Source organism: Aethalodelphis obliquidens, unplaced genomic scaffold (genome assembly GCF_003676395.1).
Source record: "Aethalodelphis obliquidens isolate GAN/ISIS:26980383/991018 unplaced genomic scaffold, ASM367639v1 scaffold41, whole genome shotgun sequence".
Taxonomy (NCBI): domain Eukaryota; kingdom Metazoa; phylum Chordata; class Mammalia; order Artiodactyla; family Delphinidae; genus Aethalodelphis; species Aethalodelphis obliquidens.
Window position 1 is genome coordinate 11,103,413 of NW_020837985.1, and position 8,902 is coordinate 11,112,314.

The window sequence follows — 8,902 nt, forward strand, 5'->3', positions numbered from 1 at the left end:
GTGGCCTCTCCCGTTGTGGAGCACAGGCTCTGGACGCGCAGGCTCAGCGGCCATGGCTCACGGGCCCAGCCGCTCTGCGGCATGTGGGATCTTCCCGGACCGGGGCACGAACCCGTGTCCCCTGCATTGGCAGGCGGACTCTCAACCACTGCGCCACCAGGGAAGCCCTAACCTTATTTTTTTATGGGTATGTTGTCATTCAACCAACATTTATTTACAACTCAATATATGCAAGAAATGTGCTTGGGACTGAGGAGACAAGAAATCAAATGCAGAAAGAATTCTGTGATAGGGACCAGCAGAGAGTCTACAGGGTAAGAAAAGGGGCACCTAACTCAGAGAGGGCTGAGAAATGAGGCTCCTAGAAGGGGAAGAAGCAGGTCAGCCAAGTGGTGGAGAATACTTCTCCAGGCCTGGGAACAGTCTAGACAAATGCATGGAGAATCACAGAGTAGGTGGACTTAGGTAAGACCCAAGAATGGCTCTAGCATTGAGTTACTTTTTAGCAATGCTTAGAAATAAGATGAGAAAAGCAACAGGACTTAGAATAGGATAGACTTCTTGGTTTTGTTTTTTTTTTCCTCCCCCTTTGGCTGTACCTCGCAGCTTGTGGGATCTTAGTTTCCTGACCAGGGATCGAACCCATGCCCTCAGCAACGACAGCACACATTCCTAACCACTGGACCACCAGGAAATTCCCAGAATAGGCTTCTTAAGTGATGGTTTGCATGTTGAACTTCCCTTCTATCCATAGCCCTCTAGCCTCTCCAAGGATTCATGATGCTGCTTCCTTTGCTATGAGGCCCAGGTGAGCAGTCCTTATCCTAACTTGCAAGGGAAAATAAGAACTAGCCAGTTTCCAAGCAACTCAAAATCGTTCAACACTCTCACACCTCCACAGGTGGAGAACAGAAACAGCATAGCAGGGACTGAGTTCTCACCGCCTGCCGGGCGCTGTGCTGGGTGCCTTATAGCATTATTATCTCATTGAATTCCTCAAGAGTTGGAGTAAGTCCTGCTGCTATGCTTCATGTTACAGATGAGCAAATTGAGTTTCAGGGTGCTACGTACCTGCTCAAGGTTGCACAGCTGGAAGGTAACTGGAGGAACATTGTCATTGGTTAGGCAGCCCGCAGCGTCGGCTGCAGAAGCTCCAGTTAATGGTGTTTTATTGCTCTTTCCTGTTTTGCATTTATCATCTGCCAATTTATACCCATGTATGATTAATTTAGGAAGAGGAAACAATTAGTTATTACTTAAAAAATAATATTTGTTTGGTAGAAACTCTTTCAAAGCCGAATATCAATCATGATGTTTCTTCCATTGAGCTTTAAGGTTCTTCCCTAGAGAATCTCCCCACTGTTCCTACTTCTACCCTTTGGGGCCAACCAGAGAGTCTGAATAGTATCGTATGTGTTTCAAGGAGCAGTGGGGATGGCAAAGAGGACACGGACTGAGGAGATATTAGAGAGACAACCTTGACAGAATGGTCCCCAATATGCTCTGTTTTCCGGATGGGTTTGCAGCTCACTGGAGGTGAGACAGATGCCCTGGACTCCCACCTGCCCCATCACCATGCCTGGCCCATCATGTATTACCTGCAGGTTTCTCCTGATGAAGATTAGTTCTGACTCCAATTTAAGCCAGAGGATGCTTCATTGCCTCTTTCTACGGGCTGCGTGGGCAGGGGTGGCAAAATAGGGTGTCACTCAGTAAAATTGGGTAATACAAACTAGGTGATACGGTGTTTTGAAAATGTGTCTCTCGTGAAGAATGCGAGATGTGGCAGCTTTTCTCCACGAGAATTAAGTTTGACAGTGCTGAGAAAGGAGATGGTTTTATTTTTCGGCTGGACTTTTTAGTGTCTTGGTGCTTTTAACGGATCTAGATTTTTATTTTATTTTATTTTGTTGCCACCTTTGAAATCCTTGAAGACTGGTGTCCCCTGATTTGAATTTATTCAGCTTACCATTGGTAATGAAACACCATTTAATTTTACCTCTACAAATGTATTCTACTTTTCCTGTTCTCTGGCTTTCTTGAAAGTTTGCAGAAATATTTGTCACTGGCCCCCATAATAAGGTCCCGGATTAGGATGCACTTGTGGAATGAATGTCTTTATCATATAACTTCCCTGGCTTTCTGCACGTTCATGCATTTTTCGATTATGAACCGCCATGTGTATTCAGTAACGAAGATGGATAAAAGAGAGAATGTGAGCTGGTTAGCAGGGCCAGAGTCTGAGGAACTAAGAATATTTTCACTTAACTGAATTGGTAAAATTATGGACAATATTTTGCTTTCAGAAAAAGAGGAAGACCAAGCTCCAGTTTCTTGGGCGTACACCATGACAGGAACTAATTTGCCTATGAGCTCAAGGTTAGAAGGAATCTGTCCCATTTGCTCTTTCCCTTTCTGGAGGCTCCATGACTGTGAAGACCCATTTCATGGGAGGCTGGAAGCAATCCTTCTGTAGTTTTGGCCCAGCTAGAACAGGATTACAGGGGCAAAATACACTCAGGAGAGGAAAAGTCAGAGGAGCTATGCAGTCACGTCCTGAGGAGAGGAAGACACCTGAAGTACCTAAGCAGTATTGATGCTCGTGACCCCACCTCCACCCCCCAACCACACCCACCACCCAAATGTACCCGGGATTGCCTGAGAATTTCAGTGGCCCAGGGCAAGCCCAGGGCAGCTGGTCAGGACTTGGCTAAAGGCTGAGCCTTTTTTCAGTCAAACTAGGAACAGGGTATGTAAGCAGATGGGGTATGGAAGGGGAGGAGGGTTCCAGCCAATGGAGAGGGATGACAGCTGCTTTAGGAAAGGAAAATGTGAGAAAATAAAAAGATGCTTAACGAAGAAATTTAGGTCTGGGCATTGGTATATGTGATTTATTACTCTTTGTAATCTTAAATAGCCTTCAGAAATAATACTTAAAAACAAACAAACAGGGCTTCCCTGGTGGCGCAGTGGTTGAGAGTCCGCCTGCCGATGCAGGGGACACGGGTTCGTGCCCTGGTCCGGGAGGATCTCACATGCCATGGAGCGACTGGGCCCGTGAGCCATGGCCACTGAGCCTGCGCGTCCGGAGCCTGTGCTCCGCAACGGGAGAGGCCAAAACAGTGAGAGGCCCGCGTACCGCAACAAACAAACAAACAACCTTTCTCTTTCAGGTCTTAAGAATTGATTTGTGATGTGACAGAGGAGGAGGTAGTTTGGAGTGTGTGTGTGTATGTCTGTGCATGTGTGTTTGTGTGTGTGTGTGTTGGTTTGCTTTTTTGATGTTTATGTGGTGAAAAATGACTTACGTCTAGACTGAGGCAACCCAAGAGGTATAGCTAAATCCAGATTACAGCAATAGACAGGGCTCAGAAACCTTAAAAATGGCTCAGAATAAAGGTGGGCGATGCAAGTGTCATACACAGGATTTCCTCACCCTGCAGTGCCCAACCTGGAGGATTCTGTTCCTAAAAACCTTCTTGGATGAGAATTTCAGGTTGACAAACTAGAGTTCTTAACAGGAAAGGATGAGAGCTGATACTGAATCAAGGAAACACAAGGGACTTTTGTACATCCTGAGTGAATGATGAGGAGCACTGTACAGTTGGTATCCGTTTGCCATTTCTTATTCTTAAGTAATTTTTAAGGATCTTTCTTCCCTGAAGTTTCGAAGAGATGCTTGAAAATCCCTTATGAGATGCAGGTTGAACAAGCACAGCGTATGAAGCAGTTAAAATGCACGTGTGGTTTGCTCTCCCACCACTTCTTTAAAATGTATTCAACGGGGCCACCTTCTCCTGCCCTTGGAAGAAAATAAGGTTAAGTCCAAGACCTTTCTGATAACTCTCTGATAACTCTCAGGTAATTGGCATTTCCATAGCCATTTTAAGTCTCAGAAATTAAGTGCCCAGTCAAAGGTATTAGCCAAAAGTCTACACAAGATTTGGTAGTGAATCTTCCTTCTCCCCCCGGCTCAGACTTTTTTAGGTTGGAAGCCCATGCAGGGAAAGGTGGGGAGTTTGGGACTGATTTTTCCATTCCTCTGTCTTGTGCTTTAACAATTTCCAAAACCACAGCTTCTCAGCAGCTTCTGACTGCTCCAGTATGGGAGGGGGAAGAAGGTGAGGTAAGAGAATAGGATGGCATCTTTGGATGACACTATCATCGGCTGCCCTAGCACCCCAGGACCTGGGAGGAGTATCGACATTTTGGGGCTCTCAGAAATCCTACCACTGAGAACTTCCCCTGAGGCTCCCCCAACCCAGCTAGAAGCAACTCAGACCCTAGGAACCCAGGTTGCTGATAATAGAATCCCCCCCCCGCCCGCCCTGGGAGCCTGATGAATGGAAACATTCCCACCCTGGCTTTCCCTCACCGCAAAGAGTCCCACACCGGCTCATGGGAACACCAACATCCTTTTCTCCAAGAATCACTGGGTCCCTGCACAGCAGGATTCCCAAAATTCCACCCCCAAAGCAGCATATTAGCCCTCTTCTAACCTCTGCATTTCCTGATTGGGAATCAGACCTCAGCTGCAGGGAACATACTTCAAATCTCTTAGAATGATTCCATTGAAGGCTCTTACCACACTTTAGCTGGGACCCATGAATACAATGGCATCTCTGAAGAAGGCTCCTCGATAATTTCCCTCCTTCCATTCCCCTTAACTCCCTTTAAATCCTCAGTGAGGAGGAGGGTCCTAGAACTCTGGGACAGGTCTTCTGACATTTCCTTTGCAAATTCCCAACCCAGAGATCTGGCTTTGAATTTCTTGTCTGTTATCAGAGGCTTCAGTTTCAACATCCTATTACAAATTTGTTTCAAGATAATTCATATGCCAAGAACTTTTATTTTTTTCCCTTTGGTCTTCCATCCAAATGTTTCATGACTTTATAATTTTATGACTCCGTTTCTAAGACATATTCCCTAAGTCACAAGATGGAGTGACTCATACCTCGTCTGTACTATCTCTGAAGCCCAAAAAATATAGGACGGCTGTATAAAGCAAGTCTGGGTATTCTAGAATTTCAAGTAAAGGGAATTCAGAATAGAGAGAGGATTTTGTGTGCTAATAATTAACGGGAGAGACTTTTGCATTTTTTCTGGGAAGATGGTGACTAGATCCAGGTAAAAGTACTTGAAAAATTAAGGTGAGAGATGGAATTATTTATTGACCATGACCTTTATAACAAACATATCACTGAATCCTCAAAACAGCCCTGCATATCCCCTGCCATTCATTCTTTTTTTTAAAATTAATTTATTTATTTTTGACTGCGTTGGGTCTTTGTTGCTGTGCGCCGGCCCTCTCTAGTTGCGGCGAGCCGGGGCTACTCTCCGTTGCAGTGCGCGGGCTTCTCATTGCAGTGGCTTCTCTTGTTGCGGAGCATGGGCTCTAGGCACGCGGGCTTCAGTAGTTGTGGCACGTGGGCTCAGTAGTTGTGGCTCGTGGGCTCTAGAGTGCAGGCTCAACAGTTGTGGCACACGGGCTTAGTTGCTCCGCAGCATGTGGGATCTTTCGGGACCAGGGCTCGAACCCGTGTCCCCTGCATTGGCAGGAGGAGTCTTAACCACTGCGCCACCAGGGAAGCCCAGGTTCATCCCTTTTATGCAGAGATCCCAGCATGCTGAGCCCCTGAACTGACCTCGGTTGACAGTAGTTCAGAGTTGGAGAGCAGGATCCTGACAAGTATTCAAGAGGCTGAGCCTGGAAAAGCGTCAGTGCCAGGCTGAGGAGTCAGGAACTTTCCTTTTTAAATAATATGAGCTCTCATTTCTTGGATGGCTACTCCGTGTCATAGCTGCATTATTATGCTCTTTGCAACAAACCTCTCAGGGGAGGACAGCGGTAGACGCGTGGCAGAGCTGGGATTTGCCATTGGGTCTGCAAAGCCTTCACTCTTTACAAGGGAAGGGCTCGGGGCAAGTGTGGAAGTTTCAAACCTGTGTGGGAGGAAAAACCCAGGCATGTTGTGAAAGAGAGAAAGAACAGGATGCTGTTGAAAGAGTTCTGGTGAGAAGTTACGAAGGGCTGAGCCAGGGCAGGGGCAGTGAGGACTGTGCTCTTCAGAGACACTGCTGAAGCGGTTCTTCTTTCAATCAGTTATTCGATACCCCGCTGCCCTGTCCCTGAGGGTATTTCAGATACATATGGTCAAGTTGTCAATACCTGATCTCTTTCCTCTGCTTTCTTCTTACCAACTCACTGGCCCAGATCAGGGCATCAGAAGAGTGGGGGAGGTGAGGCAGTAGCAGGGGGTGAGGGGTGCGATGCAGGGTCTCTGGGGGACTCTGTGGCTATAGAACTTCCTAGGCTGCTGTCTGGGCAACACCGATGTCAGTAAGTGACCTAGAAAGAGTCTCTTTCCAAACCGCAGCCCCAGTTCCCCCCGACAATGCTTGCTTTCTTTTCCGAAGACAGCACATTTCACATTTTACAAGTGAACGAGGCAGAAGTCAAATTTCTTTTGATAGATTGAATTCTAGCAACTCTTGAGTGCTGGTAGGAGCCAGGCAGGAGCCTGTGACAGGAGGGCTTACAGATCCTGCCCGCTTGGCATTCAGCATCTGAACGGGAGCCACGATCAGGTGGGTCCCTCGAGCTCCCAGCAGCCTGGGAAGTAGGCACGGCAGGATTTACCCTCCTCGCCTTGCAGGTGACAAAACAGTGTTGAAAGTAAGGATAGAGCGCTCTGACTTGTGCCTTGCAGTTGCCCTGCGAGGTGGGTTCTCATCACCACCTTCACTTCACAGATAAGGCGGCACGCTACAAAGATTCAGTGATCTCCCCGAACTTGTGCAGCTGGGTTAGGTACAAACAGCTGTTCCAGACCCCATCAGTTGGCCTCCAGACAACGTGTCCTTCCACTTCTGCTGACACCTTTGCAGTACAAAAGCTGGGGTGTGATTTTCAGGAAACGTGACACATCACCTTCTCCAGAGTGAAGACTTTTCATACTTTTAAAACTGTGTAAGACATTCTGCCTCTAGTACCTTCTGTGTGGACCTGAAGCCATTTTAGGAGTGGAATACTATGAAAAAGGCCACCAATCTTTATGCCCCTATGCCTCTGAGGAACCGAGAATATTTTTCCTTTCTAAAGCAAATTAAATATTCTACCAGTGAAGCATAATTTAACAAATCTATGAAAATGAAGCTTGGGCTCTCATTAAAATGAAAGCCATTCATTTACCTTGCCAACATTTGGGGAACTTTTTCCATGACCTACTGGATCCTGAATCACCCCCAAAGCCTACAATCAAAGCCATCTGTGCTATTAGACTCCCAAACTCTTTCTTCTTCAAATATTATTAAATTTATAAAATCTTGAGTAGAATGGCTTTGATCTAGTATTCCAGTATAGAAAAACCTCATTAACTTAGGTATTCCTAATTCACAAAAGGTGGAAATCTGGGCTTGAGGTGGGCTGAAGTTGACTTTCTAGTTTGTACTTTTCTGAAAGTCAAATGTTTGCAGTTACAGAAACTCATCTCACTTCTGACGTTTTCTGTTGACACTGATCCCAATTTTTCTTCACATTGGTTCCCCTTCTCTTCATCTTGATTGCTTCCTCAGTAGCTCTGGTCACTGTCTTGATCCAATTCCTCCAGCCTCCCATTTTTCAATGCCCAAATCAAGTCTACGTAGTGCAGCCGGATGATTTGTCAAAAGTCCGAATCTGCTCATGTCACTCACCTAAGAGAACATCTACACACCTTCATCATCTACAGGATGAAGTCTGATCTCTTCTGCAGGCTGCTGAGGACCTTTATGATCTGCATGGGTCTCTTTTCTCCAGCCTCATCCCTCTTTACGGTTATCTTTACTCTGAGCTCTACTTTAGCCACGTCAACCACCATACTTTCCCCACTCTGACTTACTCTTCCTCATCCTGTGTTTCTTCTCATGCTGGTCCTCCAACTAAACAGTGCCCCTCCTCTACCTCTTTGCTAAGTCTCGGCGCTGACTCCTATTCAGGAAGTCTAAACTCAGACTAAACTCTAAGATCCTCTAGGAAGATTGCTTGATTTCTCAATCCTGAACAGGAATGAATCCTCTATGTGCCTATAATCCGCTGTTGCTTCCAACTTTGCTGATTTGTCACTGTGAACCGTCATTACCTATTAATTTATCTGCATCCCTGATGAGACCATCAGCTCTTACAAGCTGGAGTCATCAGAAGGTACCATCGGGAAAGTACCTGATGCACAGTAGATTTTGCATCCGTATTACTTGGATGAACAAATGAGCAATGATGAGCACCTTGATGAAACTTCAGATGAACCCTGCATATAAGGAAGCTGCGGCTTTAGTGATTATCCCAACCAGGTGGGATTCTTACTTCACTCCATACTTGATTCATCTCCGTGTCTCCAGCCGTACCAGCATAGTACGTTGGTGCTTAGTAAATGTTTTGCATGAATAATAGTATGGGACAAGTAGGGTCTGGTGATGAGCCTGTGGTTTTCTCGGACCTGGAATGAAGTGTGGCCACAGGGCTGGCAGACGTGGATAGAGCTCAGCAAGTCCCGATGTCCTAAAAGTGAGTCCCACGGTCTCTGTTTTTGTCCTCTTCTCTAGGGTCACCTCAAGAAGGATTGGGAGAAAGTTAAAACAGCTGGGTGAGTCCATTAACAACCAATAATCTGGGAATGCTGCTGAATGCTTTTGAAACTGAAGTAGCAATAACTCCCCACGGGTCCATTAACCTGCAGCCAAAATTAGATTATGTAGAAATAACATTAAATAGAGAGCCACAGTCCTCAGTTAATTGAAAGGCAAACTTGTGAATTATACGATCATTCTCTTTGAAAGGCAGAATATTCCATCGCCCCAAGACCCTTGGGGCCACTCTTGAGTGTCCGGCTTGAGGTTCATTTTAGAGAAAACACATTTCCTACAG

At 46.0% G+C, this 8,902-nt stretch overlaps 1 long non-coding RNA gene across 3 annotated transcripts in view; it reads left to right on the top strand.

The window, feature by feature from the left end:
* Positions 1-8,621, top strand: part of LOC113633865 (uncharacterized) — a 300,566-nt gene extending 291,945 nt beyond the window's left edge. For all 3 annotated transcript variants that reach the window (XR_003438390.1, XR_003438392.1, XR_003438394.1), the window contains one exon: positions 8,581-8,621. This is a non-coding gene — a long non-coding RNA (uncharacterized LOC113633865). The remainder of the gene's footprint in view (positions 1-8,580) is intronic.
* Positions 8,622-8,902: the final 281 nt, after the last annotated feature.